The following is an 8,844-nucleotide window of genomic DNA, read 5'->3' as shown; positions in this document are numbered from 1 at the left end:
CAGAAAGCGCCGGCAGCCCCCGCCTCGCTGACTTACCTCCAGCCGCCGCCTCACCACCGAGCCCACACCGACAGCGCCCGCGGCTGCAGCCCGCCCATCAAGCAGCCCCGCCCGCGGGACCGACCTGCGCGGCCGCGCAGCTGAAGCTCGCGCCACCCTGTCTTCACGAGCACGAGGAGCGCGGCGCGCGGTACCGCGATAACTTTTCCGGTCATGCTCCCACCCAGACAGGTCACCCGTTGAGGCGCTTACATGGCTCTGTCACGGCACGCATTTGCTGAGCACCTCTGCTTAAGTCGGCTTTACAGGGAGCCGACTGGGCAATGGTAAGCGTTTAGCAGAAAGCGAGATAAAGAGTTTCGAGTGCTTGTAATTAAAACACGCACCTTTTGCTCTTTGTGTATTTCCATTTTAACTGGCCACTTGCATCCTTACCTCTGTGATACTGTTCACTTCCAGCTTATTTTACACATCTGATGTTTTAATGTGATTACGTTTCTTCCAATGATTATATCCAATTTTATTGTAGATAATATCCAATTGTAGATTATATCCAATTTTATTGTAGATAATATCCAATTGTAGATTATACCCAATTTTATGTAGAAACATTTACACAGAATCACAGCACTGTAGGGGTAGGAAGACATGACTTAGTCCAATCCTTGTACCAAAGCAGCCTCTCTACTCTAGGTTTCGTAGGAAAGCATTCAAATAGGTCTTCAGTATCTCCAGAGAAAAAGCCCACAACCTCTTCCCATTTCCCCCTGGGCCCTGTAAATAGCTGCATACAATTTCAGTTTTTTCTTTAAGCTTATGCATAAGGTCGAGACTTTGAGTCACGGAACAGATTTTCCTGCTAAAGAATTGGATCTCAGTGTCAAAGCAAACATGCCCAAAAGCGGGGAGAGATAAAATGGGAGGCAGAAATGCTTTTCAAACATCTCTGAACATGCTAAAGAATAATTAAAATTGGCAAGAATCCAGAGGCTGGGTTTGGCTTGCTTTTGAATTTTTCTTTGTCTACCTCTCAGTTTTGAGGTAATCATATTAAATAGGTCATATGGAGGTGTGGTCAACTTTATAATGTTTGATAGCACATATCTTTCACAATGTGGATAGTAAAAACTATTACTATAGCAATACTTGTTGCAGTATTGTTTCACTATCAGTGGAGTTTGGATCCTCCCGGGCAAAGCTCAGAAATTTTTTCAACATCATTTTTTCTTCTTCTTTTCCCTAGCTAGCCTTGCTGACTAGTTAGGGATGTGCCCAGGTGACTTTCCACATGATGAAAGCACCACCTGGGAACTCATATACCCCTTTACAGCTATGTAGCTTTGTTACCTCCTCTCTTGTTCACAGCTGAGCTGGAATTGTTGAGGCCTTGCTGGCACATACCCAGGGTGTGGCCCAGCCTGAGTTTTGTGAAGGGACAGGACTTGGAACAGTGGCTGTGCAATTACTGTCACTCACTTGGGTAGCAGTAAAGGGTAGAAGCACGGAGTTTGATTGGCACAAAGTGCAAAATACAAAATGGCATCCTGCCATTGCTGCAGAATTCACTGTTATCATTTTACATCATTATCTATGAGATATGGGTTGCTCATACTTACATAATATACCATTGGAGAGAATCCAAATTTTGGGCTAACTTTAGTGTGTTCCTGTTTATCCTATGTTGTGTTGAATGCCATTTTCACAGAAATGGGCTAATTCTATGTCTCTCTCTCACTGTAGCAGTTTGCAGAAGCTCTACCTCAGCTGTCCTGGCCTATTACCAGGCTAATTACCATTCCATAAATCCCTCCTTCAGTAAGAGTGGTTTCTTTCTGCAGTAGTGCAGACATATTACTGTCACAAAGCTAGCTGTGTTAAGTCTTTGCATCTTATATGTAACAATGAAGCTTATTAAGGGAGAGCAGAATCATCCTCCTCAAAAAAGACTTATGAAAAAAAACAAGTAGGGAACCCGGAAGAGAACACTGCTGGATAGTGCTCTATGGACTGTTTTCATTTCTTCCATGTTTGAAATCAGTGGAGAGATGTCTGTCAGCTCCCAGATATTGCTCTTTAACAATTTATCTCACCAAGATATAATTACCATTGCACTGTAGTCCAGATTGCTGCTATGTTTGCTGAAGTGTTTTTTAAAATCTTAAAATTACGGTTTATTAAGAGAGTAATTATCTTCAAGAAATGTAGTTAAAATTCAGTCCCAACAATTCTATTTTTTTAAACCAACTTACTAAGTGTGCTTACAAGATATGTCCTTCTTTACCTAGTTTTTTTTTTTTTTTCTTCCCAGAAGATACTTAAAGGTTAGCTGCAATGAAATTTTGATTCTTTCCCCAAATCACAGCAGTCATTCACAGGTTGTGTCTTATATGAAATATCAACATTAAAACATAAAGTGTAAGTATCGAGATGCAGGACTGGAAACTATATGCACAGTGTAACAGTGTCTCTGAAAAAAGAAGCAGTTTTAAATACTCAGAGGTTTCCTTTCATGTAAATTTGGTTAAATAAGCTGTACACTGGAAATCATGGAGTAGATAATCCTCCCCCGTTGACTCCATACAGCTAATCCATAATGTTTCATTAGAAAGCTTACCCTGCCTTATCTTTAAGAGAGATTTGTTGCCAGGTATGTTACCAATTTTCTCTGCACAGGTGGAAAGCATTCTCACACTCTTTGAAATGTTTTTAAGCATATGTCCATTGAAAATGAATAAGATTTGTTGCAGTTTTTTTTCTGTTTTCCTATTTAGTAGACTTAAGGTGAAATATTCTAGATGAGAGTTTAAATAAAAATAGTTTGTCTCTGCATAAAATTAATCTTGAAATCTTACTGGATAGATAGAGATATTTGTATCTAACACCAAACTTACTATTTTTTCCCCTCTAATTAGAACACCATCATCTTTTCAGATATCTTGTGTTAGGGCAGATGAAATACACTAATTTTGATTGCTTTGCATATAGTTTTCCTAGAGAATACTAAATATTTTTTTTCCCAGTCTTCTGTTTATATTCTAGAAATTCTAAATGGGCAGTTCGTAAAATGCTTCTAGAAATGTACCATTACTTTTATTCAGCATTTTAAAACACATTTAAAAGAGCCATTGATCTGGCTGCTAGAATTTAATTAGTTGGGATTTTACGTCAGACAGCTGTAACTACCTAAATTTTGCCAGTAGCGCTACAAGGTCCTAGCTCCATCTAGCGTTCATCTTTTAGAAGAAGTACGAACGATCTCGAGAAAGTGCACAGAACTAACAATTCTTGGTTACCAGGTAATCGCTCGGCCTATATGTTTTGTAGCTATTTAAGGGTTGGCAATCCTACCGTAATTCATGAAAGTCCAATGGAGGGCAGGTGCAGCCTTTTCAGGCAGGCACGGCTGTTCAAAACATCTGCCTCCATTCTCACCACCAGGCAAAGGCCCTCTTAATACGGATTGGAAAATGAAATTTTTACTGTAAGCTACTCTGAGATCACACATAGAGAATACACTACCACATAAACTGTTATTCCATTTCCTATACTGAGGCCATTTGGAGTCATGGGACTCGCTTCAGTCAAACTGAACTCTGAATGCTGTGGAATTTGGTGTTTGTCCAGATTTGTTTGAAGCCTTTTTGCATGGTAGAAAAAAATACATGCTAGAAAGTAATTTCAATATCAAGACGTTATTAAGTTGTTTCTTTATCATGAAGATATCCACTGTTCTATTAAGCACTGGCAAATGTTTCCAGCTAGCATTTAGGCTTGAGTCAAGTAATATATATCTTCTGTGAGTATTTAAAAGTTTTCTTCTTTAATCCTCTAGCTTCAAACATAGGAGAGCCCATAACAACAGGATAATTCCAAGTTTGTCTTACCCGCGTATTCTGAGGTGGAAGGTAAGAGTCTGTCTCTATTCTTTTTCCAGACAGAACTCTTGATCACTTCTGACTTTGATGGCTGTTACCATGCAGTTCTTTATCTCATTATCATACAAATGCAGAAGCTATCACTTCCTCTTTCTTTTAGAGAAAGTCCTCAAACATCTACAGTATATTTCATTTGGTATCACAATTCATTTAGTCTGGTATAACAAAATATCTTTTACCTAGCTACAAAAGCAAACCACTATGTGAAACTTGTTGCAGCTCCCAGGCAGTAAAGATTAGCTTAAACGGCTTTCATCTGACCTCTGCTTTTGCAAGAGCAGGCAAGGTCAGTTAGTGTGATTCAGCTGAGGTGCAATAATTCAGTCACATGCCTGAGCTCTCAGATTGTTTACTGTTCAGCTTTCTTTTGTTAGTATTTTCTGATGTTTGCTAAAATATGTCTCCACACAGTAAAGAAACAATACTTTCTATGGAAATTTAAAAAAGATCAGGAAATATGTCTGTCAGGTATAATGAAGTCTTTGGCTGATACATGTCTTAAAATTATCTTAAAGTTCAGCCTGCCAGCAGTCACTAAAATCTACCACAGGAGAACTCCAACAAGCCCACAACCAAACAATCACCAACAGAAAGGTAGTAGGTCTCTAGTTATTGTTGCCTTGGATCCAGTAGTTGATAACCTGCATATGTGTGCCTTAGCATGAGTAGCTTGGAAGTTTTAAGGGATTGGCCATGACTGATATTTAAAAGGAAATCCTAGATTTTCAGTTTCCTTGGGGGCTTGTAACCTGTAACATACAAAATGTACATTTCCTGTTGTACTGGAAATGCTAAGTCATGGCCTGAACCAGTGATTGAGCACCTGGTGGGAAGGCAGGGCCAATCCAGGAGAGCTCAGCTGCCTGCAGTGCATTTGAGTGACCGGAAGGGCTGGAGCCAGGATCCATCCCTTCCCAGACCTCCCTTAAGTGTTGGCAGTGGAAGTGAGAGTACCTTGCTTCAGATCTTTGTGTATATGAGGTCTTCTGAATGCTAGTGGCTTCTGTCCATTATTTGTGTCCCTGACTGTTGTATTTGAACCAATCCTCACATGCTGGTTTTCTGAAATTGAAGCTAGCACATAAAATATATATTTTTCTATCACACTGCAGAATTTCAGCAGTTCATACTTTTTTTTTAAAGTTAATGTGTCTTTACTATGTTTGTTCTGTCTTTAAGCAATAGACCTTATTGATAAGTGTCTACCTACATCTTGGTCATCATACTTTGACTAGCTTTTTGGAAATAAAAGGAAAAATCTGTGAAGTTCTTATATTTAAATTAACTACTATAGGAAACTGAACATATCATAGTAAAAAAACCTGACTACAAACAATTAAATTTTATTTATATTACCCATAAACTTAAAAACTAGTTGTTAAGAAACTAGACTTCAGACTTTATAGCATATCTTATATAAATTGGGAAGCATTAGTGAGGGTTGATAAATAATGTCAGCTATATAAAAAACTTCCTTTCTTCTGTAGGGCCAAAACAAATCGCCTTACTGTTTTCACTCAAATTAGGATACATATCTAGTGTATTTGATGGCTCCTGCAAGATATGCAGATCTCATTTTGAAGTTGTGAGGAAACCTGTGTTGCAAGTGACTTCTGAATCTTGTGATTTCACATTGATTGCAGCTATACATAAGGTTATGAGTATGCTCATATCTGCTTAATAATTGAAACTGTTTCTTCTGTGCTATGCCTTTATTTCTGTAAGTTCAAATGGAAATCTGAAAGGAGCACCTGAGTATCAAAAACTTCCTAGTACAATAATAAATGTTTTCTTGTTACTGTTGCTTAAGGTGGTGACTTTCTGTATATAGATCTGAATTGTGACTCACGTGTTCGACCTGGGAAATAATTAAGTTTTTGTTATTGCATACAGGTTTTTCTTTCTGCAAATATTTGTGTGCTTTTAAGCAGATAAGACTTGCCTTTTGGGTTCCTTTAAAAAACACAATTGTAATGTTCAGTAATAAAAGCTAGTTCATGATTCACCGAGAACCTAGAATGCTGACTTTATTCATTACAATTGTATAAACATGCACAAAGAAAATAAATATTTGCTTCCCTGAAGTAATGGGATGAACAGGGATATGAATTCAGCTTTGAACTTTCCTTGCTTGTCTGCTGTTCCTGTGGATGTAGCACATTCCTTTTCAAAAAGTATTCATGTCTTGTTTATGAACATTCTTTGTTGTTTTTCTTGGACAGTCAGTCATCTAGTGTTTGATTGTTTTGTGAGAAAAAAACAAGTTCATCTGCATAGGCATGATCAAGGATGAAATATAAATGTGATCGTTATGAATAAGAACACTTGAATTCAATGTAGCAAATAACATTAGGTAAATATAACAGCAGACTTATTAATCTGCATATACACTTCACCAAGAAGTTTGGTTTACATAGCAGGATATGTTTAACCTGCTATTTCTTTGCCTTATAGCCCTTTTAAAGGGAGTCACTAAAACTATGGCTTGTGAAATCAGCTACAACTTAATTGTGCCACCTGCATTTCAGAGCTATGCCTGATAAACCTATAGGGGTTTATGTTGCAGGAGTAGCTGAATTATTGTGGATTGGAAAAAATGTTCTCTTTTCGACTGTAAGATAAGCTTAAGTTGGACAATTGTATAGCGTGGATCTAGGAGTTGGTGTCAGTGATCCTTGTGAGTCCCTACCATCTTGGGATGCTCAATTTCACATGCAAAACTATAGTGATACGAATTGAAAGTTTTATCTTTGTGCGGCTGCGTGCTCTTGCTTTTTTTCCTGCTTCTGTGTGCATTTGTGCAAGTCAAAATATAAATATACAAGGTGATAATATACAACAATAATAATATGTAACAATATACAACATTTTAAATGAACTTAAAATTACTTGGGTAGAACAAATGTACATCCTTTATATCTATTGAAGAATTTTTAAAACAAAAAAAGCCAACAAACAAAAACACCTGGGGAAGAAAAAGCAAGCATACAAACAAACAAACAAAAAACCCCCATTGTTTTTAGTATGTTTAATGAAAAAAAAATTCAAAATACGTAACATAAGATGATATTATAAATTTAAGAACTTGATTTTGTTATTTGAAACTTTTTCTCACTGTAGTGACTAACTTCTGAAATGGTGGATTCAATATGTGTAGTGAAAATGCTGAGTCATGACCTGAAGCAGTGATTGAGCACCTGGTGGGAAGGCAGAGCCAACCTAGGGCAGCTCAGGTGCAAGCAATGCACTGAATGACTGGAAGGGCTGGAGCCAGCATTCACCTCTTCTCAGACCTCATTGAAGGGCAGTGGAGGTGAGGACATCTCATCTGGAGATTTCTGCTATACCTGAGGACCTTGCAAGCCTTCTAAAAGTAAGCAGTTTCTTTCTCTTATTTCTGTGCCTACTGCAATCGCATTTACGCGAACCTTGCTTACTGTAGCCAAAGATCTTGTTGCTCTGCTATCTTATGCTTTCTATCATGTTATAATATCATTCAGTGAAATTGCTTGTGCTAAAAAAAATTACTGAAGTATTTTTTAGACCTTTTTAGGAGTTAACACTTTGCATAGTGATGTATGCTCTGAGCATACTTCAGTTTCTGATTGGCTCTGCAATTGAAATCACTGAATGCAGGTAATCGCTTCTTATGTGAACTCAGGAAAGAAGCTAAGAGCGTTTAAGGGTTTAAATTAGGTTGTTTTTTTTACCTATTCAAAATACAAACAAGCAAAATAACCCCAACAGCCAGAAAACAAAACCAAGAACTTTTCTGTACAAGCTTCTACCAACTGCAGATGTGGCACTGGAAAGATGGTATTAAATCTGCTTACATCTGGCGGATACGTTAAAATTGCTTTTGGACAAATACAGTAGAAGCAAAAAGCCAAAGTAAACCTCTGCAACTCCTAAAGTGAAAACCATCGTATCTACATGAGATAGTATCATTTTCAATTTGAATATGTGCACGGGAAATTACACTGACGCTTTGCCTTCTAATCTTCTGTTGTAGTAAATGGACAGTGATAGTGGAAGCAGTTTAGGGCTGGGCCTTTAAAGTAAAAATCAATTGGGCGGACTTGTGAGAAAAATCTTCAGTGATATTGACACAGAGAGAGTCCCTCTAGCATGAATCATTAAAGCACAGTTACAAGTGCACAATTTCTTGTATTCTTTTTTGGTACTTCCTTGAGATTGGCTGTAGGTTTGTTTAACTCTATGGTCGAAAAAAGTTACTTTTGTGTTCTTATTCTAGATGTGAAGGAAATGAATGGGGTTGTATTATAGCAAGAAAAAAAAAAAACAAGAATTTATGCTTTGAGAAGAATGATCCAGAGGCTTGCTTGTGAATTGTTGGAGTAAATTCCCTGGAAGAACACAGAGTCCAGGTCATTAAAGGCCTTACAAGTAGTTGCAGCAGACTTATTCAGTGATGTTTCCTTCTGTTCTCTTTCCTTGTTTGCACACAAACAGTCAGCAAATCAACATCACTACTAACATCTGCAAATTATAGATGTTTTACCATTCATATATTTCTCAAGTTAAAGTCTTGAAACTTTGCTACTCCTTGTGAATAAACTAAAAAGACAGTGCTTTTAGTCTCTTTTTAATGTGATATGAAGTAACCTCGCAAAGCTCATCCATGCAGGAACCTACTTCTTATCAAAATTAGGCCATCTATGAATTTATTATGGGGTTTGCATTTCCCAGGCAGCAAGGTTCAGAGACTGCCTAGCCTGAGTTTTTGAGTGTTGTTGATTGATACAACCATCTTGAATATAGAATAATAATGAAGTGTGCTGTACTCTACACACTATTACACAGAGAGAACCTTCAGGAATGCCTTTTCTGAAATAGCAAGCTTAATTCATATTTATGTCAAAAGCCTTTATTTGTTAAGTCAAGATTA

At 37.6% G+C, this 8,844-nt stretch overlaps 1 long non-coding RNA gene across 2 annotated transcripts in view; it reads left to right on the top strand.

The window, feature by feature from the left end:
- Positions 1–3,112: 3,112 nt before the first annotated feature.
- LOC104910997 overlaps positions 3,113–8,844 on the top strand; it is a 28,770-nt gene continuing 23,038 nt past the window's right edge. The window contains exons 1-3 of one of the 2 annotated variants that reach the window (XR_004159828.1): positions 3,113–3,296; positions 3,833–3,905; positions 7,056–7,308. This is a non-coding gene — a long non-coding RNA (uncharacterized LOC104910997). The remainder of the gene's footprint in view (positions 3,297–3,832; positions 3,906–7,055; positions 7,309–8,844) is intronic. The other variant, XR_002114967.1, reaches the window with a different exon arrangement.

The sequence above is a fragment of the Meleagris gallopavo genome, chromosome 5 (assembly GCF_000146605.3).
Source record: "Meleagris gallopavo isolate NT-WF06-2002-E0010 breed Aviagen turkey brand Nicholas breeding stock chromosome 5, Turkey_5.1, whole genome shotgun sequence".
Lineage (NCBI taxonomy): Eukaryota > Metazoa > Chordata > Aves > Galliformes > Phasianidae > Meleagris > Meleagris gallopavo.
The sequence above is the reverse complement of the archived record's forward strand: the minus strand, read 5'-3'. Positions and strand labels throughout refer to the sequence as shown.